The 23,552-nt window shown below is 41.5% G+C and overlaps 1 protein-coding gene and 1 long non-coding RNA gene across 2 annotated transcripts in view; one reads left to right on the top strand and one right to left on the bottom strand.

Moving 5' to 3' along the window:
• KCTD1 (potassium channel tetramerization domain containing 1) overlaps nucleotides 1-23,552 on the bottom strand; it is a 190,375-nt gene that overhangs the window by 102,794 nt on the left and 64,029 nt on the right. The gene's annotated exons all lie outside the window — the stretch shown is intronic.
• On the top strand, nucleotides 12,942-13,591 carry LOC138925383 (uncharacterized). Its single transcript, XR_011441460.1, has 2 exons — nucleotides 12,942-13,067; nucleotides 13,376-13,591. It is a non-coding gene; the product is annotated as an uncharacterized lncRNA (long non-coding RNA).

Genomic DNA, 23,552 nt, shown 5'->3' on the forward strand with positions numbered 1-23,552 from the left:
AACCTCCTAGAATCCTGACCTTGGGTTTCAGTGAGATTCCACTTTCATTCTGGTCCCACTGCATCCCTACAGTTAATCAGCCATCACTTGAATTCCTCTTGCTTACATCCAAGAAATCCTAACTGCACCTTCACTCTCTACCCATGTCCAGCTCCCAAGTCTCAGACTCAGAGAAAGTCACTGAAATTCTTCCTCTATCCAAGATTGAAACCTTGACAATATGCCTTCCTCTGCTTCCTCCTTCATGCTCCTTCTCACCCTCCACTTCCACCAAAGCACCAAACCCTGCCAATTCGAACTCACCATTTCCTTTAAATCCATCTACTGTGTTTTCATCCAAGTGTAGATTAATTGTCTTTCCCTCTGGATTAGTTTGCTTGGGCTGCCATAACAAAATACCACAGACTGGGTGGATTAAACAACAGAAATTTATTTTCTCACAGTTCCGGAAGCTAGAAGTCCAAGATCAAGGTGCTGTCACGGTTGGTTTCTGGTGAGACCTCTCTTCCAGGCTTGTAGACGGCTGCCTTCCCTGTGTCCTCACATGACTTCTTCCCTGTGTGTGTGTGGGGAGAGAGCGAGATCTCTGGTGTCTCTCTCTCTCCTTATAAGGACACACCAGTCTTACTGGATGAAGGCCCCACCCTCATGGCCTCGTTTAACCTAATCACCTCCTTAAAGACCCTATTTCCAAATACAGCCACATTGGGAGTTAGGGTTTCAACACATGAATTTGGGGGGGTGGCACAATTCAATTCATCACACCCTCCAAACCTGCTCCTCCTTCCTTATTTCCTCTCTCTGCAATGCACCCAAGCTAGGAACCCAGTAGTCACCTTCACTGTTCCCTCATGTTCACGTCAAATCTGACCCACTGCGCTCCTGCTCTGCAGTTCCAATGGCATCACTCTGACTCAGGCCACCTCCACTGCTCTGTGACTCAGGGAACAGAGAAGAAGCTGACACTGCGGTGGTGCCGCCCACGGAAGAGGGAGCTGCTCCACACATGTCCAGGCTCTGATTGGTTTCTGGTTCTTGGATGTCCATGGGATGCCTTTATATCCATTAACTTGGCCTGTTTGTCTTTCTCTTACTTGAAACCCCACAAACCCAGACTAAAATGTGCTCCCTGCCTGCTCCTTTAGTGGCATCCACCATCCAACACCCACCCTACCCTCCAGCTACCAGAAGGTAATTGTTTTCCTTGCAATTACTTCTCTCTCATCCCGCGTTCTTTGGCTTGTACTCCCTGGGCCTGACATCCTCTTCCTCCCCTCGCTCAATAGCTGAACTCCCAGAGATCTTTTTGGAATGATTTCACATGTTGCCCCTCTTGGAAGCCTTCCCTGACTTCAGCAGGCTGGGGGTTCCCTTTCTCTATAGCGAGAGTAGAGTGTAGTGGTTAAGTGCTTGGGCTCTGGTGCCAACCAACTTGGATCCAAATCCTGGCTCTGCCGCTTACGTGTTGTGTGATCTTGGGGAAAATTCTTCACCTCTCTGTGTCTGTGTCTTTGTTTGCAGAAGGGGAGATTGTTGTGACAATTAGTGAGTTAATATGGAAAAGTGCTCAGAACAGCGCCTGGCAGCCTGTAACACTTAATGAATGCTAGCAATAATCATGACCCTGCACATACCCATGGCACCTTGCACTGAACTGTGGGCCTCCAGTTTCAGCTCAAGTCCTCTGAGGGACCTTCTCTGGCTCCCTATGCTTATGCTTCCTGGTGTTTTGGACAGACCCCAGTTTTAGCAGTTGTGTGTATTATGATTGTTATTCTTTCCTTAACCAGACTCCTTGGCCTTCATTAAAAGAGAGGAGCTTAATTTTTTGTATTCACTTTGCCTAGCATGGGTACTGGCACACAGAAGATGTCCAGTCGATGTCTGTTGCATGTATTGTAATCATGAATTTACTTGTGTGTATCACGCATTAATCTGTGAGCTTCATCTTATTCTGTATATCCATCTTATTCCTTGTATGAGGAAGGGCAGGGTGGTGATAAGTTAGATGGAGCATGGACTCAGAGCCAGACAGCCTGCTTTAAATCCTTGCTGTGCCACTACCTAGCTGTGTAGCCTTGAGCAAGTCACTTTTCCAGTCTCATTCCAAATAACTTTCCACAGCCGCGCCTAGTCTCTAGCTCACTGCATTGTGCTTTATATCTGGACCATCAAGGCCCATCCATGTCCTGGGCCTTTGTGCATGCATTTCCCTCTTACACACCTGACACAGTCCTACTTATCTGCTAGGACCTAGCTCACATGAGCTAGAGGCTTACCTGAAGCCATCTCTGCTCTTTGTCCGGTGCTAATACTTCTGTATTATTTTATTATAATAATATCTCCACAGAGAAGCTCCAGTGTGCCTGTATGTGTGTGTATTTTTTAAGAAGAGTTTGGCAGGATCATAGAATATGTATATCTATTCAAAACAAAGCACAAGGAAACATCACAAAACATCAAAAGGAGGAGAAACTTGTGACTGTATCCTAGAATGATGTGATAATGTGAGCCAAAAAGTTAGACAGACTTTTCTTTAAAGAGTAGCTATTTGGGGAGTAGGTGAGAGGAAAGGAGGTGAAGAATTAATTAATATTGGTAAGATCCTTTGAAGATGAAGACTGCCAGGTGAGAGTGCTAAGTATCGGATTACTTTGTAATTAGGGATCCAGTCTGTTCCACATCGTCTCCATCTCTGGCAGAGTTTCACTTTATTATCGCAAACAATCAAATTCTTTCATTCATAACCTTACCCTTCATATGAATATGGTTCTGAGGGGACCCATCAAAGGGCTTGGCAGTCATCAGCTGAATCAGGTTGTCTTTATACATTGTGTTATGGAAATGAGATCTTTATCTTCCTTTCTGTTTTTAAAGTAGGAGGAAGCAATTCTCTCTGAGTATAAAGCAAGCCTTCCCAAAATATACTCTGGACCTTAGGTCTTTGAGAGATAGAGAAAGCCCAACAAGAATGCCCAAAGGTGTGTTAAAGAGTTCTTCATGGGGGCCGGCCTGGTGGCATAGTGGTTAAGTTTGCACACTCCACTTCGGTGGCCTGGTGTTCCTGGGTTTGGATCCTGGGCACAGAACTGCATACCACTCATCAAGCCATGCTGTAGCAGCGTCTGACATACAAAATAGAGGAAGATTGATACAGATGTTAGCTCAGGGCCGATCTTCCTCATCATAAAAAAAAAAAAGTTCTTCATGTCTACCTGCGAGAAATAAACTTACACTTCTTTTTTCACTAACTTTCATTTTGTGAGCATTGGTTTGATTCTTCTGAGTCCCTACTTACTTTTTTGAATAAATTAGACTGTCTTTAATTTGCTGCTTGGTGCTGGTGTGGGGGTGAGCATGCTTTGTTTCCAGAACTTCTTCGATGTGGGATGTTAAAGTGTTAGTGCCAATTTTTTTTTTTCCTAAAGAAGATGGAAGAGTCAGGTTTAGTACTAAGGATTAACTCAGCAGTGGTTGCTAAACTCTTTGAAATCATTAGATGAAAGGCAAATTAGATCTGTACTAAGTATACATGTCATTTCTGTTTTGGTTATTATTGTGGGAATTTGCCATTCAAAGAGCATTTTATTACTGAATAATTTTCTCCCTGAATTTATGACATCTTCAGTTTTATTTAGGAAAAATATGTTTCTTTCACAAGTATCCTTTACTTTTCTTACCCAAGATAGCTTTCTATCTGAATAGAGTCTGAACCCTATGGCCTATAGTCTGTCTATTTCTTCACTCTATACCCAGTGCTAACACAAACCCAAGCACACAGTAGGGCCCAACAACCATTGGTTGCACCAAATTGAATCTAATGGCTTGCCATTTTGAAATGTGATCAAATAGCTGTAATTAAATATTGTTTCCTCTTCAATTAAGTCAACACAGGATTTTGGCATTTTTAACCATTTTTCTTCCTGAAATCCCAATTTCAAGGTTTCATGGTCTGTCCAAGGATCCTCACGCTGTATCTGTGGCTTGAATAGGGCAGGAGGAAGCCGATTCCATACGGCCAGCCATGTCTGCGTGGGCTCCGGCCCTGTGTTTTCTCTGGCTTCACTGCCTACCCCACCAGGTCCACACCTGCACTGCAGAGGCACCAGACCAGTTCCACCGAACGCCTGTTGGCTGGCCTGAAACAAACCAACAAAAGCTTGCCACTCTGGGTGCACTGCCAGACTTCGAGCCGGTTAACAATTCACCAAGAAGACAGCTCTGAAATTGCTCCTGCCTACAGAGGGTGAGGTGGGTATATATAGAGGTTTCCAACTTGATGAATCTGTTTGAGAAAATCTGAGTTTGCAGTTTAGGGAGAAAGCTTGTTCGGGGAGCTTCTGCACGAACATTCTGCTGGAGCCGTGTGTGTGCTGAAATCCACGAGCCCGGCACTTGGAGGTTCAACTTGACTCTACAGGCTCTGTGATCTCGTCCCAAAGTCACAGCCCACACAACTGGCATTTCCCCTGGTGGCTTGAGAACCTTAGATAAGAATCCCCAGGCTCTGTTTTGGAGGCAAGGTCTTGAAGGGACTAGGATGAGGTAGTGACGAAACCATCTGTTTCTTTACACTCAAGAATCTGTGCCCCTGTGTCCTCAGGCTGGTTCAGGCACCAGCTTTGAGGTTGGTGCCACAGAGGGCTGCTTCCTGAGCCAAAAGAACAAGGGAAGGTTTTCTGTGTTGCAGGATTCTCTTGGGGAGCTAGGGAAGAAGGGAAATGATTCTGAGGGTCTCCTGCAAACCGTCTCTGTCCCTCCCTGTGAAGTTCAAATGCTAATCAGGTTTCCCTTGGTACTAGTGGCCTAGTATTCCAAAAATTATTTCTTAAAGAGATGTATCCAAACAACATCAATGCCTCTTTTTTTTTTTTTTTTTTTTGAGGAAGATTAACCCTGAGCTAACATCCATGCCCATGTTCCTCTACTCTATATGTAGGACACCTGCCACAGCATGGCTTGATAAGCAGCGTGTAGGTCTGCACCCGGGATCCAATCCAGCAAAGCCTGGGCAGCCAAAGTGGAAGATGCGAACTTAACTGCTGCTCCACCGGGCTGGCACGGAATGCTTCTGTTTTGTAGTACATCCCCCAGGACAGGGATTCGGATGGTTTCTGCTAATCTCTATGTTAGGATAAGAAATCTCCAGGCATTTCTCAATGTTTCAAGAAATGTGTTACTAATTCTAAAATGTTTAAATTGGAAAATTATTTAGTTACAAATTATATAACAACCACCCTGGAATCTATTTGCAATTCCAATGTGCTTTCTTGAGAGTATAGGGGCAGAGAAATTATTATAGCTCCAAAGGACGACCATCTTAGGGGTGGTGTGGGAATGAGAGGGAACTGCGGCGGATGTTCTAGAAACACAGCTCTAGTAAAACATCCACCACCGCAAAGAGGAATTGAAGACACACTTTTTAGATGGTGATTGTGATTTCTTCTAATCTATGTAAAAAAAGGTAGTGGTCTCTGTGTGTGACCCCGTCAGAAGAAAACCAACAATGAAATGACATATTTTCAGAAAAATATTGTTTATGAAATCAAAATTAAGACAATCAAGGGCTTACTTTCTTAAACGTTTGTAGGATTTTAAGTTAGGACATTTTAGATCCTTTTCTTCTCAGGCCCCTTGAAAATTCCTTCCCTACCTGTTTCCTCTCTACTTAATAAGGCATGATTAACAGATTCCATAAGGTGATGTTAAATGAAACCTGCAATACAGCAAAAATAGTGTAAGTGGAATTATCAAGGGAAAAGAGTGGAGAAGTTAACAAATACAAATAGGTGAGCTCATGCATTTTTTAGTGATTTTTTTCTTTCAACTTAAAAAAACTGAGGTAGGTAGGATGTAAAGGCAGTCATTTATGTAATTATTGCATCTAAAACTGTTACACTGTAGAATAATACCAGCAAAAAAATAGAGTGATTAACAGGATCCATTGAGAGCTTAATGAAGGCCAACACTCTCTTTGCACCCTATTAATTTGTAACTAATTTGCGGCTACTGATACACTTTTGAGACTGAGCTTTATAGAATCGAAGCCCCACAAACAGCCCTGATGTCTCCTTTGGCACTAACGTGACCCTTGTTGGTTCTGCTGAAAAATCTAGTTACATTTCAAATATATCTTCTTCGTGAAAATAAACAGTGTTCTTTTTCTTTCTTTTTGTTTTGGCATAAAAATTGGCTTGGATTGGGGACAAAGGAGAGGAATTACTGTTGAACATTTTAAAAAGGCAGTTAGCCTGTTAATTGATCCCACCTCCATTGCATAAGCAGCATTGCAGCACAGGACTGAGCTGAGGCACGTTTAGTCGTATGTACTTGACCTTTGTACGGTCAGTTAGAGTTTGCAAAGCACTTTCATATGTATTATCCTATCTAAACTTCACAACAAAGAATGAAGTGCTATTATTATTCCCCACTTGACAGATAAGAAAATGGAGAGCATTTAAACAATTTGCCCCCAAATTATTTAAGGCAGGTATTAAGATGCGAGGTCAAGAACTGAACCCAGTCCTTGGCGATCCCAAATGCTGTTTTCCTCCACTACCCTACAGCTACCACCTAAAAATTGTGGAACCCCCGAGGCTCTCAGACATCAGCTGAGTGCTTTGAGCAGAGCTTCACTCTGCAACTGATAAAAACCCACTCAGATCTCTCCCTTCCTGACAACTCACAGCTCAAATGTCATAGAAAAGAAACACTTCCTACCTCTCTCGCCTTTCTCCTGCGCCCCTGACAACATTCTTCTCTCCCATTCAGCCTGTCAGATTCTTCTGGCAAGGCATTCGGGACTCAAATCAGGGAGGAGGGGGGCACGTTGCCTTGACTCTCACGGCAATGACAACTCGACTGTTACATTAATTGTTGAGGGGGAAGTAGGGGCACAGATTCTTCACAAAGAACAGACAATTCCCAACTCACCTCTGGTTATGAAACACCTCCTCTAACTTGATCTTAACCCTCTCCTGGCTCAGATCTGAAATCACCAATTAGAACTTAGTTTTAGACAGAGAGACACATAGCTTATAAAGTGATTCACTCCCAGATAATGACGAGTAATATATTGTCTGAGAAACAGAATTAATTAGATAGCGGCAGTCAGTTAACTGAAAGATCATGTAGTTTTGGCACCAAGGCCAACCAAAGTCATGTGCAAAACAAAATTATTGGGTAGCCAAGGGCCCAGGAGTAAGAACAGATAATCTGGATGCAAAAAGAACTTAACTTCTCTGCAACCAAAGATCCTTGACTACAATATTGAGAAAAGACCTACATTATATTGGTAAAATCATTACCCAACAATACCAATCAGGCTGTCCTCACATGCTAGGTAGTAAAGTGACTAAGTTCCAAAGAGAGTGAGCTAAATATACTTTGGAACAACCCAGAAGGGCTTCATGGAGGCGGGAGAGGGGGAACTTTGTGTTACTCTTCAGGAAGTATTAGCTTACGTTGTGGTAGATCTCATAATGGGGAGCGACACAGAGAAGGCTGTGTTCGGAGAATATTAATTTTGTAACAAGTGCGTGGAAACATTTGTAGGAGAAAGAGGCTTAAGAGAACCGGAGATGAGGTAGGGTAAAAATCTGAGAAACATTGCAAGGAATGGTTTCTAGAATTCATGATTGATTAAAAGGAATTCAGTGAAGACATCCTCCTCAGGGAACTGGGCTCTAGTTTGAGAGCTTCTCCTAATTTATTATGAGACCTCTGACATCAGGCAAATCATCTAGCCTTTCTGGGCTTAAGTTCCTTCCTCTGAAAACAGCTAAGTTGCCTTCTTTCTCTAATATGAAAGAATTCTGTGATTCCAGTGATTCACACTTCTGGGACAGGGAAAACGTGCTTCAGTTGACTGAAATGAGGAAACTCAGAAAAAGGCTTCTCATAGGGGAAATTGCATAGCTCAATTCTGTCTGAGGATGCTCCAGTCATACTCTGAGTATAACTCCATTCTATCCCAGTAGGCTCCAGTCTCACTAACATTATAACATATGACTCACTGACATTATTACTTTATAGAGATATAAAGTATATAGAGATATACTTTATATACTGGGATGCCCCAGTATACTCTGAGCTTCCTTCCTCTGTGGGGGTGGCCCAGTCATATATAGCTCCATTACTCTGTCGGATGTCTCAGTTATCCTCTGAGTATAACTCCATTATTCTGTGAAGATGCTTTCTGAGTATAACTCCATTACTCGGTGAAGATACTCTCTGAGTATAACGCCGTTACTCTCTGAGTGTGCGCCAGGCACTTCCATGATTCTAAGGGTATTTTCACCAGATGAAATTTCCAAATTCTTCACTTCTATTGCTACTAATCATAAAATATTTTTACTGGTAAACATCCATTGCATCTGAAATTCCTCAGCTTTCTTTTACAGAATGTAAGAGCTCAACAGTAAATTTCCAAGTAATCACTGAATATGAACAAAATTCTTTCACTAGTTGGAGGGCAGGGATGGAGTGTCATTCATTGTTGCAATAACAGGAACCAGTGTTGTCCCTTGAACATATTAGGCCAGTAAAGACAATACATGTTGAATGAATGAGTGAATGAAGGAGTAATTAAATGAACGACAGAGTTTCAGTTCTTTAAACGTTGGGAAAACTGCTATAGCCTTAACAAAAAAGAGGAAAAATAATAAAGAATACTTTATGTTGTAGTTTTTTTTAAATGCCCACATCTGAGTGACTACTTCAAGGATAAAAAAGTTAGTATTATATATAGATATTCTGGAATCATGTATGGTGATTGTGCATATTAACTGGCCGTGATAATGTAACCCATTTCAAACAGATATTCCTTTTAAAAAAAAATCACAGGGTAGCAAAAGCTTTGCTAAAATGTACCTATATATATATAATGATCCATACTGCCTCTTTAAACAAAGGCATGAAGTGTTTGGTATAGTAGTCAAGAAGAAGAAATTAACTCACCCAGAGAGTTTACTCTGAATGCAAAATAGTAGATGGTACTTAATTCTGTATCCATTTTTAAAAATTGAACCTCATGCTAGTGGTAAGGTTTTGTATTCTTAGCTGACACCATTAAAGAATGACAAATGAGATTTCTCTCGGTGTGAGAACATTACCTTAGGTAATTCAAGGAAAGTGAAGTCACAGCCGTGGTACAAACCAGTGCATGGGTCAGATCACACCAAGTTCTTTTTATTGGTTTTGGGTGGTATTTTATTAGGGCCAGAGTTATCAGAAGGGCTAATGGCTGTCACATCAGGATGACTGTCACCGTATGGTGCTCCTGTTAGACCTGATTAGCGTGTGGGGTCACGATACCAGGCGAGGTGCTTGGTTGAGTCAGGAGTCAGGCACTGCAAAGTGGGATGTGGAATGATGTTCATGAGCCACTTGGGGTGGGGCTGCCAAACACTCCCGTTTTCTTCTCTTTAAAATGTCTTTCAATCAACCCACCGACAATCGTTTCTTCAGGAGTTGCCCAGCATGGCGGTGAACCCTGAGATACTTAATAAGGTAGACCAGAGTCTAGGTGAGGAGCTCCCACTTTTGTTGACTACAGTAAATTCAATTTCAAGGGTATTGTCGTGTTTCTTAGATCAGGTCAAACGAGTGTAGAAGTGGAAACAATGCTGGAAAAGCTCAAGTAAACAAAGGCCCTCCCCAAAATGGCTTGGGTTTGGAGGAAATGAGTTTATCTTAAATATATTACTAAGTTAAAGGTTGATTTTCGAAGATACAGACCATACAAATGTAATGTTAGCCAGTAATTCTAACCCTATCAGACTCAATGCCTCCTTCTTATAACACGTCTTGTAACTCCTCCTCACTGTCCTGCAATAAAATTCATAGATAATATAAGCTATCTACACATAGACTCAAAAATCATCATATTGTGAGTAGTACTGAGGTCGCCAAATTCATAGAGACAGAAAGGAGAATGATGGTTGCCAGGGGTTGGTGGAAGGAGGGAACGGGGAGTTATTGTTTAATGCGATCAGAGTTTCAGCTGTGCAAAATGAAAGGCATTCTATGAATGGATGGCGGTGATGGCTGCACAATGTGAATATACTTAATACCACTGAACCGTACACTTAAAAGTGGTTAAGATGGTAAATATGTTATGTGTATTTTATCACAATTTAGAAAAGTAATTATATTGACCTACTTGTAATATAAAAGAGAAATGAAGGGAAAGTAATTTATTTTCAAATAATATGAACAACAAAATGTTAATGCCTGGGCACGACTATGCTAGAGGACGTAAGGAGCTGGTTAGAAGCTGGCTATCTGTGGCCTCACCATGGATGTGAGCAATAAAAATGCGATCTGATGTGTATGTTTCCAGAGCAGTGATACTGAGGGTGGCATTTGCCAAAGAGTGAATGACTCCTGGCAAGTTCTGCACAAAACAAAGCACAGTTTTTTCTTGATGTATATGGTAGTTGCATTTTTTGGGGAAAATTCAGCGTATTTAGAATTGTGCAGAATATATATATTGTGTTTCTATGTAAGACAAGTTGGAGTCTTAGAATATTATAAGGAGATTCTTCACGTATATATTGGTTTGTAAACGACACAGAACAAATCTTTGTGGTTTGAGAGTGTTCCTAGCACCACAGTATATCTCCCATCGCTGGCCCCTGCCCACTGAATACCAGCGGTACCCCACGGTCATTATGACAGCCAAAAGTCCCCCCGAATTTCATCATGCCCCTCCATCACACCCAAATGCTGACCATACTTTTTGCCCCAGATCCAATCATCCACTCATTGATTCTGTCTCAGAGTTCTCATTCCACTGTGATTTCCTCCTTCTTGGAGCTCAAAGTTCGCTTATCTTCTATCAATCATAATTAATAAATAATTAAATGGCTTTTAACCGTGTTGCCTAATTAACTGAAAAGCGAATAACAGGGAAACTTAAGTAAACATGCTTTCCCCTATCTACTTTTATAAAAGCTGACAAATGAGTTGATATCAGATATTAGTTCTAAACATTAACCCTTGGTGCATGTTGTCATGGGACCCCTCACCACTGCCCTTCAGGCAAGCGCAGTGTCTGAAATGCCTCCAGTCATTTAAGGAAGATTGACTCACAGGCAAAATGGGTCCGAGTTAACACGCACTGTGACTGAGGTCTTTTCACTAAAAAATTCATAATTCTCAAGAATGCAAGTGCTGTGACGACAGGCCTTCTGCATTCTCACATTTCTCACAGCACCTCTCATGTAGCCGTGAGCACAGAAGGCACTCCATAAATATCTGTCGAGGGGCCGGCCTAGTGGCACAGTGGTTAAGTGTGCACATTCCACTTCAGCAGCCCGGGGTTCACTGGTCTGGATCCCGGGTGCAGACATGGCAGCGCTTGTCAAGCCATTCTGTGGTAGGCGTCCCACATATAAAGTAGAGGAAGATAGGCTTGGATGTTGGCTCAGGGCCAGTCTTCCTCAGCAAAAAAGAGGAGGATTGGCAGCAGATGTTAGCTCAGGGCTAACCTTCCTCAAAAATGAATGAATAAATAAATAAATTAATAAATATCTGTTGAAATGAACTGAATTTGTCCATGTAAGATAGTTATAGTAACTATCAATATTAAATCAATGAAAATACCCTAGCTTCAGTCCCACCAGATAGATAGGATTTTAATGTGCTATATTTCACTTTGGAGAATGTCATCATTTCACAGTCAAGGAAGACACACGTGAGTCAGTCACAGTGAAGATCAAAACTCTTCACGGCAGTTATTTGCCCAGTGATTTCGTTGTAGATAAAATGAAGTAACCTGAAATCTGCAGAGTAATTATGTCAGATAGCCTCGCGTCATCATTTATTCATTCCCAGGATAAAACTGTTTCTCCTGGGCCCTACAAGAAACAAGTTTGGCTAAGGCAAGCAACCCCCAATTATAGTGATATCTTTGCTGTGGAAAAAAAAAATAAACGTGTAATTAAATTTTGCAGGTGCAACAATCCTGCCACTGCGACCCATGGAGAAAACGTGTGAAATTATCCTGAGCAATTTTCTCTAGTGCAATTTGGAAATTAGCCCACCTGGAGACATAAACCCACAATTTCCTCTGCCATTGTCTTATCATGTTTATCTTGTCTTAAATGCTGACTCCTGTTGCAAAAAGAAACAGGTTGGAACAGTGAAATCTCAGCAACAGAGCAGGATATTTCAGAAGTTTGAATTCCAGGCCCATTGACTTTCATGGTGGCTTTAAAGACCATAACAACCAACCGAAAATCCTGCAGGGCATAACTAACCTGCCAGAAAATCATCGCTGAGTCGCGGCAACTTGGATACACGTGCAGACTTGCCATGCTGAGCGCCCCGCCCGCGCCCGCCTGCAACCGCGTGTGGCGTCTCCCGAGGAACACAGTGGGCGCGCGACCACGGCCCGAGGCACAAAGCTGACTCCAAATTCTGTGACCCCCTGAACAGAGCCATTTTTAGCTTTCCTCTCCGTCTCTTCAGTGGTGGAGGGAGGGGCCTGATCTCGACACCAGAACAAAGAGACAAGCCAGCAATGGCGTGATCTGTTTTGTTTCTGCAAGTCCTGGTCTGCTCCCTATTTGGGGAAATGGCTATCCTAGCCTCAGGCTGGCCATCTGTAAAAGCAGAGTCTTTTCTGGCACAAGTGCTCTCGGCTCCTCAAAGGGAAGACTGCTGAACCATTATTCAAATATTTGTACATCTTTTAGGCTGTGCTGATCATACTTCATGGTGCTCCCCAAATTTCTCAGGCAGTTTGGGTCACTTGCAAACTTGAGAATGTTGTCTTCCTTCCTCCTCAGACCTCCCCAAAGCCTCATTCAGCATACTTATCTTTTGATTACTGGAGCTCCTGAAACAGAGCCAAGGGTTGAGGCTCTGGTGTCAGCCACGGCAATATTTGGTGTCACTTTGTTGTTAGCATGGCTTCTTGCTTTTATTTCATACAAATACAAGCACTTATAAATATCTAGAGAAGTATACGCTCCATAGCACCCTACCCTCATAAAGCTGTCCTGCATTTGGACATCATCACATTCAGGAGGTCTTACAACACCGTCCCACCCACCTCATGAGTAAGCGTCCCTTTGAGACCCTTCTCCAGCATTCTGTACCAAAAACTATCACTTTATCACCCTGTATTGTAATTGTATGTTTATTATCTGTTTAGCCATTTGACTATGAATTCCTTGAAGGCAGAGATTGTATTATTCGTTGCCCTTTGACCTGTGATGAGTAGAATGCATAGCCCACGGTGGGGATTCAGTACATGCTAAAAGGATGAATGGATACATATGACTGTAGACCTACATTAAGATTTTTATGTATTTTTGCCATTCTCTTGATTTCTTTAATTTATTAGTTCTTATGAATTGTTTTTCAGCTTTCAAGAGTTAGAGAGCCTCCTGGTAACCATTTCCAATAATTCAGAAGTACACCAAGAGGAAACGATGAATCTCCTTTCATCCTTCCTCACCAACCCAACTCCGTTCCTCCAGAGGAAACCACTGTTAAAGCCTTTTCTTTGCATTTATAAACTTATATTTAATATACCAACAAAAATATTTCTAAAAATACAACAGGGTTATATTTTATAGCATTCTGGGTCTTGCTTTTTTTTCTACGTAATATATAAAAGCTCTCATTTTTGTTTATTTATAAGCTCAGAATATTTATTTGTTCAAGTATTCATTTTCTTATTTATTCATTATAAAAATGTCCAATACACTTCGAAAAATCAAAGTGTGGAAGGTATAAAATGAAAAGTAAAGCGGTCTCTGGCTGTTGCACTCTTGGCCATTCACACTTCAGAGGTAGACAAACACTTGTAATTGTGCCTACTTTTACTACTTTTGGTGGTTACTCCAGCAACTCCAAATTACTTCTTGATTTCTCAACATTAGATAGTATCTATCAACTCCTCGATAAGAAAGTTGAACAATTTAGTGCATTTACTCCACTCCCCACCGCCCCCCCCCCCATTTTCTTTCTGTTGTTGTGTTTAGTTATTCTAGTGATTGCACTGATAAGCTATCTTGCTCTGTAAACTTTAGCCTGCACCTTCAGGTACCCTGCTGTGTGCTTTTGGCATGTAAGATCATCAACATTCCCCTCCCCACCCCACTCCTGCAAATTCCTCCCAGGTACACCATCACTGTCAATGTCTATGATCTTTACATCGGGGCTCTAGCAGTTTCCATTTCTCATGTGCAACGCCTCTGTTTTGGGCGTCCAGAACTTAGATGAGATTTCTTGTCTGTTAATACCATCTTGTTGTTAGGTTGTTATGAATTAGTTCTTTTTAGGATATCATTTTTTTAAGATTTTATTCTTCCTTTTTTCCCCCAAAGCCCCCCGGTACATAGTTGTGTATTTTTAGTTGTGGGTCCTTCCAGTTGTGGCATGTGGGACGCAGCCCCAGCATGGCCCAATGAGCGGTGCCACGTCTGCACCCAGGATCCAAACTGGTGAAACCCTGGGCCGCTGCAGCGGAGTGGGTGAACTCAACCACTTGGCCACGGGGCCGGCCTCTAGGATATCTTTTTATTATCCCGATGGGGTTTGGGGAAATAGGAGAGAGAAATACTTAGCCTGTCATCTTGAACTGGGTTCTTCTGCTTCTTTTCAAAGTGATGATTTCTTTCAGGTAAGTTCACTAGCATTTCTTAATTCTGAGCACCCATAAGTACAGCTGTATCTGTGGTTTGAATTGTGTTAAAAGAAATTAAGGATTTGGGAAGATGTCAATCAAGATTACTATTTCTAGGCCATCACTGTAGCTCACTTTAGTTTTTCCTATTTACCCATCTCTACTTTACTTCCTGATAAGCACTAACAGCAAAGTTCTTCAATAAATAATGATGTATTTTTGCTTTCCCAAAAGTCACTTTTACAAACTTTGGTAGCTTGATATTGTTTATAAAAGACCTGAACTGACTTTAATGAGAATATATTTACACTAAAATTAAAACTGTATCAAGGAATTCAAATTGCTTGTATCATAGACTATTGTCACCATTTGTGCTTATGCCCTATCTTCCCAAATAGATAGTAAACTCTTTGAAAAATTACAGAGAGCTTCTGAGCCTGCATCTTATTATTATTTTTTTTTCCTACCTAGCAACATGCATGTCATGTAGTTGGTGTTCGAATAGGTTTGCTGAACTTAACTGAACTGACCTTGGCAGTTGCTTCTCTATTGCAGACTTCTGGGCTCCATGCCATGGGAATAGCATGACTTTACCCATTTCTTCCCTAGGTCACTGTATATGAGCTCTTGAAATGCCTGAGAAGCTCCCCTTTAATCATAATTACACATGTCTTCTCCTCCCCTTCTTGGTATGCCAATATTAAATGCAACAGGGAAACTGATTTCAATTACACTGCATGCCTTACCCTTCCAGTTCATCAAATTACACACACATCACTTCCGTGGAGGTTATCCAGTATAATTCTTAGTACTGGGGAGCATGAACAGGGTGCCAATTACTTAAGAAGTGCTCATTAAGAATTAGAAAGCAAATATAATTACCACATGCCAATTGCATAGGAAATAAGAATGCTTTTCAACAAAGCCAGGCTTATTTTACGTGTCCCATATAGTTCTCACAGGATCTGTTCTTACCTGGTTTTTTTTTTTTACTCCACCAAATACTGAATACATATGGAAGACAAAGACTAAAGAAGTAGGAAATATACTAGACAGCAAACTCCTTATTTGTCTTACCGCATTGTATCTCCAGGAACCTAGCCGTGCACACCGGTGCTCAAAATAGACTTATTGGATCTTTGTAATACTTATAGTAGAAAGGAAGTTAATTTTTTACGGTGTGGGCTTTTTCTTGCTGTCACAAAAAAAGCATCCAAAGGTCTGAATGGGCTAGGTGGGTATTTAAATTTACAAAAAGTTTTAGAGCTGGAAAGTACTTTAGTGATTAATAATCTACCTCCTCCCCATGACCAATTTCACAATGGAAGTAAATAAGGCTCACTGTGACAATGTAACCACAAGGCCAAAGAGACCCTTCGCAGGGTTTATGCCCTACAATTTCCACTTGGTTGTAATCACTCTCTGAGCAAATACCTCATCAAATACTCCTTTTGTATCTGCCCGGAATCTCACCCATATTTACCCCCCGGTTAGTGTCCAAAAATGTTGTCTTACACACTTGGCAATGGCAGCATATTTGGTGTTTGGTAATTGTTTTATTTTGTGCGTGACCTTGGAACTAGTTAAATTAGACAACTATTTTGTAGATGACTATAGAGAAAACAAAACACTACATGTTTTCAATAACTGTTGTCTGGAGTGTTCAATCTGATTTAGATAAAGTTCACTTAGGGTTTTCTGTACTGCTTCCTTTATGAAGTTTAATTTTCTTCTTAAAATTTAGTTGTAAATATAAATTTTGCAGAGAAATATTTTGGGAAAAAAGTCAGATTTTTCAGAAATTACATGCAAAAACCAGAAGTTATTTCCCATCATCACGATTTCATATTCCCATTCCTTATTAGCATGCAGAAATATTCAGGAATGATGAAATAGTCCAGAAATGGCCAAACCAGAGCCTGAGAACAATAGATAGGTAAGTGCCTGAGTACTTTGTTTTTGATTGTTAAGCTGGAAGGAGAAAAGCAAACCAATTTCTCTTTGAACCAGCCAGAGAAATTGGTTTAGATTTCTCATTCCAGCTTAACAGTCAAAAACAAAGTACTTAGGTCCCACCTATTGTTCTCAGGCTCTGGTTTGGCCATTTCTGGACTGTTTCATCATTGGTCCTTAGAACTCTGGACGTGAGAAGGAGCCTTGTATATCCTTTGAATCATGGAGGAAGTTTAGGACAATGAACAAAATGTGAGCTGCCCCCATATTTGCTGCTTCTGTATCTATCCAGCTGTGTAGAGATGTTGGCCAACAGTAACCCAGTCCTCATTGATTCTTTCTGAAGCAGGTAAGTTCTATTTGTAGTAAGACTTTCTACGTTTATGAGAGTTCAGGCTCCACCTGCTAATGCCAAGTGGGTGACTTGTGAAAAGAATTGATTCATTCAGTCAACAAATATCTATTGAGCACCCACCACATGCCAAGCCCATTTCTAGGCTCTGGGAACAGTGGGTAGGGCAGGCAAAGTTCCTGCTCCCATTCTTGTGGGTGAGGCAAACAAGAAACACTTGAATATATAATGTAATGTCAGGGGTCCTGAATGCAGTGAGGAAAAACACATCAAGGTTAGTGGACGGAGTGATGAGCCAAAGGCGGGTGGGGAGGGCAGGGCTTGCTGCTGGTAAGGGAGCAGCCCTGAGATGCCCAGAGCCTGGAGGGCTCAATGAACTGTGATTCCGGAGTGAACCAGGTCCCTTAATCCTTCAGGACACACTGCGATAACCACCACTGCGGGACAAGCGGCAGCTGGGGGCTGGCCTTTGTTTTCTGCAGTTGAGGATTTATTATGATTTATTATGATTATTATTACAGTCCTGTATCCCTGAACGATGGGGATACATTCTGAGAAATGTGTTGTAAGCAATGTTGTTGCTGTGTGAACATTATAGTGTGTACTGAAGGGGGACAAAATTTGCCACCCCAAAATGTGTCTGTTTAACACGATGATTATTTTACGCTGGTTATTTTTAAGAAACAAAAGACTCACAAAGTTTTTCTTGTTATCTCACCCTTAACTGCTTAAAAGAATTCAGATAAAAAAATCTGTCTCAGAGAGCTATCACCTTAGCATAACATGAACTAGGCGGGAGACAGGGGGGAACCTAGAGAAGCCTGTTTGCTGGGCTCCCCTCCGTGTTCTTCTGTTTCTGTGTGGCCAAACACCTGTTTTCCGCACATTTGCTTCTCTCACCTACCTGTGAATCACCTTCCTTCCCTTTGAAGTCCCTGACTCTCCCCACCCCCAACATCTTCTTTTGTCTTTAGCTGAGGATGGTATTTTTTAAAAAATAATTTTGAGGTCGTTTGGTTTATAACATTGTGTAATTTCAGGTGTACATTGTTATATATCAGTTTCTGTATAGACTTCATCATGCTCACCGCCAACAGTCTAGCCTTTATCTGTCACCATACTTATGTGCCCCTTTTACCCTCCTCCCACCCCCTTCCTCTCTGGTAACCACTAATCTGTTCTCTCTGTCCACGTGTTTGTTTATCTTCCACATATGAGTGAAATCATATGGTGTTTGTCTTTCTCTATCTGGCTTATTTTTTTTTTTTTTTTTTAAAGATTTTATTTTTTCCTTTTTCTCCCCAAAGCCCCCCAGTACATAGTTGTGTATTCTTCGTTGTGGGTTCTTCTAGTTGTGGCATGTGGGACGCTGCCTCAGCGTGGTCTGACGAGCAGTGCCATGTCCGCGCCCAGGATTCGAACTGATGAAACACTGGGCCGCCTGCAGCGGAGCGCACGAACTTAACCGCTCGGCCACGGGGCCAGCCCCTCTATCTGGCTTATTTTGCTTAACATAATACTGAAGATGGTATTTAAGGTGAGGGTTTCAGCCATTTTGGTGAGTTACTTGGTTTTCCTGGGTTTCTCCCATGGATACATATTATTAAACTTTTGCTTGTTTTTCTTCTGTGATTCTGTCTCATGTCGATTGAATTCTTAGACTAGCCAGAAGAACCTAGAAGGGTAGAGAAAAATTTCTTCCTCCCCTACAGTACTTACACAAACTTAGATGGTATAGCCACACCTACTACACACCTAGGCTATATGGTACTAATCTTATGGGACCACCATTGTAAATGTGGTCCGTTGTTGATCAAAACGTTGTTATGTGGTGCATGACTATACTATAACGATTGTTATCACTGTTGTTGGCCTTGGCAATAAAGTTCCTGTGATTTTCTAATCTGATTCTAAAAGAGGCCACTGAAACTGATAGCTCAGAGGACATCTGGGAGGCAATGCAGCCGAACAGTTCAGAGCAGAGGTCATTGAACTATGGCCTGCATGCCAAAGCCAGCCCACTATATGTTTTTATGTTTGTTTTATATGGCCATGGGCTAAGCATTTTTCTTTACACTTTTAAAAGGCTGTGAAAAAAATATATATATAATAGTTATTGACGTGCGAATTATGTGAAATTCAAATTTCAGTGTTCATAAATAAAGTTTTATTGGAATATGGTCATGCTATTTTTTAAGTATTGTGTATGACTGCTTTCATGCTACAACAGCAGAGTTGAATGTTGTGACAACACTGTATGGCCTATGAAGCTTAAAATATTTGTCCCTACAAGAGAAAATATGCTGACCTCTGGTTAAGAATATGGGCTCAGGGGCCAGCCCAGTGGCCTGGTGGTTAAGTTTGTGTGCTTCACTTTGGCAGCCTGGGGTTTGCAGGTTCAGATGCCAGGCGTGGACCTACACACTGCTCATCAAGCCATGCTGTGGCAGCATCTCACGTGCAAAAAATAGAGGAAGATTGGCACAGATGTTAGCTCAGGGACAATCTTCCTCAAGCAAACAGAGGAAGATTTGCAATAGATGTTAGCTCAGGGCCAATCTCCTTCACACACACACACACACAAGAATACGGACTCAACAAGGAACTGGCTGTGACATTGATAGTACAGTTGGCCCTCCCTGTAGGTGGGTTCTGCATCCAAGGGTTCAACTAACTGTAGTGAGAAAGGCCTACAATGGTGGTGTTTGTACTGCACGTGTACAGACATTTTTCTTGTCATTATTTCCTCAACAATACAGTATAACAACTATTTACACAGCATATACATTGTATTAGGTATTATAAGTAATCTAGAGATGATTTAAAGTATATGGGAGGATGTGCGTAGGTTTATATGCCTTTTTATATGAGGGACTTGAGCATCCTCAGATTTTGGCATCCGTGGGGGGTCCTGAACTAATCCCCCGCGGATACTGAGGGACGACTGTATATGCTGAAAATATTATAACCATGAAGAAGAATTAGGTAATTATATATTGCCACAGGAGGATGTCTGTGATGTGTTAAATAAACAAAAACAATTTGAATGCAATACATTTGGCTGCTCCCTGTGATAGAAGCTCCATGAGTGCCCTTTTGGTTTGTTTTGTTCACCTGTTGCCTCCTCAGTACCTAGAAACTTGTGACCCATAGTACACTCTCAGTAAATAGTTGTTGAATGAATAAATCAATGAATGTAACAAAACATCTAGGGAGCTATAAAATGAAAGATTTATAAATTTGGCTACATAAAAACTTAAAAAATAAAACATTTAATTTTTGCATGACAGGAACACCAGGAATAAAGTCAACAGACTAAAGATAAACCTCAAAAAAAGCACCAAGTCTATTCTTTAATGAGCTCCTCAAATCAACAAGAAGACAAACAACAACCCAACAGAAAAGTGGATAAAGGATATCAACAGGCAATTCCCAGAAAAGGAAACTGCAAGTGGCTCTTAAACCTCTGAAAAGATCATTAAGCTACTTACAAGAGAAAAGCGAATTAAACTAAATGAGATACTATTTTTCCACCTCTCAGTTAATGAGGACGCATTGTTCTAGTGAAATTGTAAATTGGCAAAACTTTCTAGGGAGTACAATTTGACAATATCTAGCCAGAATCTAGAGTGCATGCACTCTTTTTTTTTTTTTTTTTTTTTTAAGATTTTATTTTTCCTTTTTCTCCCCAAAGCCCCCTGGTACATAGTTGTATATTGTTAGTTGTGGGTCCTTCTAGTTGTGGCATGTGGGATGCCACCTCAGCACAGCTTGATGTCCAAGCCTAGGATCCAAACTGGTGAAACCCTCGGCCACCGAAGTGGACCACATGAACTTATTCACTTGGCCACAGGGCCAGCCCAAGAGTGCATGCGCTCTTTGACCTAGTGATTCTAATGCTAGAAAGTCATCCTGTAGAAATAGTCACATCTGAAATGATATGATCACACATTTACTTTGGCATTGTTTTCAATCCTAAAATACTGGAAATGTGGGCTGGCCCGGTGGCACAGTGGTTAAGTTCGCATGTTCTGCTTCAGCGGCCAGGGGTTCCCCGGTTGGGGTCCCAGGTGCAGACATGGCACCACTTGGGAAGCCATGCTGTGGTAGGCATCCCACATGTAAAGTAGAGGAAAATGGACATGGATGTTGGCTCAGGGCCAGTCTTCCTCAGAACAAAGAGGAGGATTGGCAGCAGATGTTAGCTCAGGGCTAATCTTCCTCAAAAAAAAAAGAAAGAAAAAAAGATTTATATGAAGTTTCTTGCATAGACTATCTAAAGAAAAGTACAGAAGAAAGTGGTAACAGTGGTTGCCTTTGAAAAGGGGAACTCTTCGGCTGGGGAACAGGAAGGAAGAGAGCCTCACTTTTACTTCATGCCTTTTGGTCCTTTTAGTATCATACTTAATAAATATACTTAACATTGAAATGTGAATTATATGAGCTTAATATAGATATATATATTTTAAGGAAGATCGGCCCTGAGCTAACATCTGTGCCAATCCTCCTCTAGTTTTTTGTATGTGAGACGCCCACCACAGCATGGCTTGATGAGCAGTGTGTAGGTCCCCACCCAGGATCTGAAACCACAAACCCCGGGCCACCAAAACAGAGCGTGCAAACTTAACCACTATGCTACCAGGCTGGCTCCTATATGAACTTAGTTTTGAAAAAATGCCAAACATACATAGAAAAATCTGAAAGAATATATACAATTAACATTATAGGGAACTTTCACTTTTTGGTTTTTTTTGAGGAAGATTAGCCCTGAGCTAACGTCTGTCGCCAATCCTCCTCTTTTTGCTGAGGAAGACTGGCCCTGAGCTAACATCTGTGCCCATCTTCCTCTACTTTCTATGTGGGACGCCTGCCACAGCATGGCTTGACAAGTGGTGCCATGTCCACACCTGGGATCCGAACCAGCGAACCCCAAGCCGCTGAAGTGGAACGTGCGAACTTAACCGCTGCGCCACCAGGCTGGCCCCAGAACTTTCACTTTTAAATTATGTATTTCTATGTTTAATAGTGGATAGATAGTAATAAAAAATAAGCCATAATGAAGATATAAGAGAGTAAAAGTGAACATGGGCTTCTATTTCTTTATTCAGAGCATAGGATTTACTCTAATACCTACTACAACCACCAAATCATCTAAAATAGGTAATTTGGCTCCATATGCAACTTTATTTTATGCTAACAGACGCTATCTGATATACTCTACTTTACCTTAAAGGGATTCAAAGGCTCTGGCCATAGAGAATTTGAATTAAAATTGATAGAAGGTTCTTTCATCGGATCCTGTCACCGTCTACATCTTTAGCACAGCGAAGATACAGTTAGGTCAGTGGTCAGCCATGTCAGCTATCATTGTGATTACATGACATTTTCTGAACAGTTGTTTTAGGAAATTTGAAGACATCCTTTCTGTTTAAGAAAAGTTTTTAAGAAATGACTTCTCAGACTTTCAAAATACAAATCTGCTCCTAAGGTCCCTGGGAAGAGTGTGGTCATCTTAGTCTCGGTGTCTACTTTCTTTCTGCACAGGACAGCCGCCCAGTTTCCTCCACATGTTGTTCTTTCACATCCTCAAGTTAACATCCGTCCAAAGCTCCAGGGACAAGTTCTACACAGTGGCCTCTCTGTATTTTCCAGATGCCACTTGGGTTTGGTGCTGGCCCACAAGGTTTCGCTTAACTTGAGGTCATTCTGGTCTGGAAGACCAGGATTTTGAGGCAGTATTGGGACTGGAGTGGGAGTGATGATGGGCCCAGTGTTCTGGCAAGATCCTGGACAGAAATTTCTTAGAGTGCGTCTACCTATGTTCTCCAGGACAATAGCACCAGCTTTGAAATGTGGCTAGCACAGATGGAACTGTGCTGTGAGTATAAAATGTATAGTACTGGATTTTGAAGACTTAAGACCAAAAAAAAAAAAAAAAAAGAGTAAAACATTTCATTAATAATGTTTTAGATTGAGTACATGTTGAAAAAGAATATTTTGGATATAGTGGGTTAAATAAAATGTATTAATAAAATTAATTGCATCTGTTTCTTTTTCCTTTTTTCATGTGGCCACTGGAAAATTAAAAATTGCATGTGTGGCTTATGTTATGTTCCTATTGGATGGCACTATGTTAGAGGGTTAGTCCTTATGGACTCAGTCAGTCAGTCAGTCACTCAACAATTATTTATAAGCAGATGCTTATGCACGAGGCATTGTGCTGGGCCAGGAGATACCATGAGGAATAGGGCATAGTCCCTGCCTTCAAGGAGCTTTCACGTTAGTGCAAAAGGAAGATGAGGAGTGCAATGAGGCAGTTAGTCACATGATGTTTGGAAGAGCTTGGGAGGGACTCCTGACTCAGTGCCCTGGGTGGGGTGTGGTGATGGAGGCTGGGGAGGGAAGGTTCCCTGGAGTAGATGAGATATGAGGCGAATGCTGAGAAATTGGCAGGAGTTAACCAGATTGGGCAAAGGAGGATTGTGGGTGAAGGTGTTGCGGGCGTGGGTAACCACAGGCGCAAGCATGGGAAACGGAGAGAAGATGGCTTCCTTTAGGAGCAGCAGTGGCCCAGCTGGAGTTTGGGAGTGAAAAGAAGTGACTGTG

The sequence above is a fragment of the Equus caballus genome, chromosome 8 (assembly GCF_041296265.1).
Source record: "Equus caballus isolate H_3958 breed thoroughbred chromosome 8, TB-T2T, whole genome shotgun sequence".
Classification (NCBI taxonomy): Eukaryota; Metazoa; Chordata; class Mammalia; order Perissodactyla; family Equidae; genus Equus; species Equus caballus.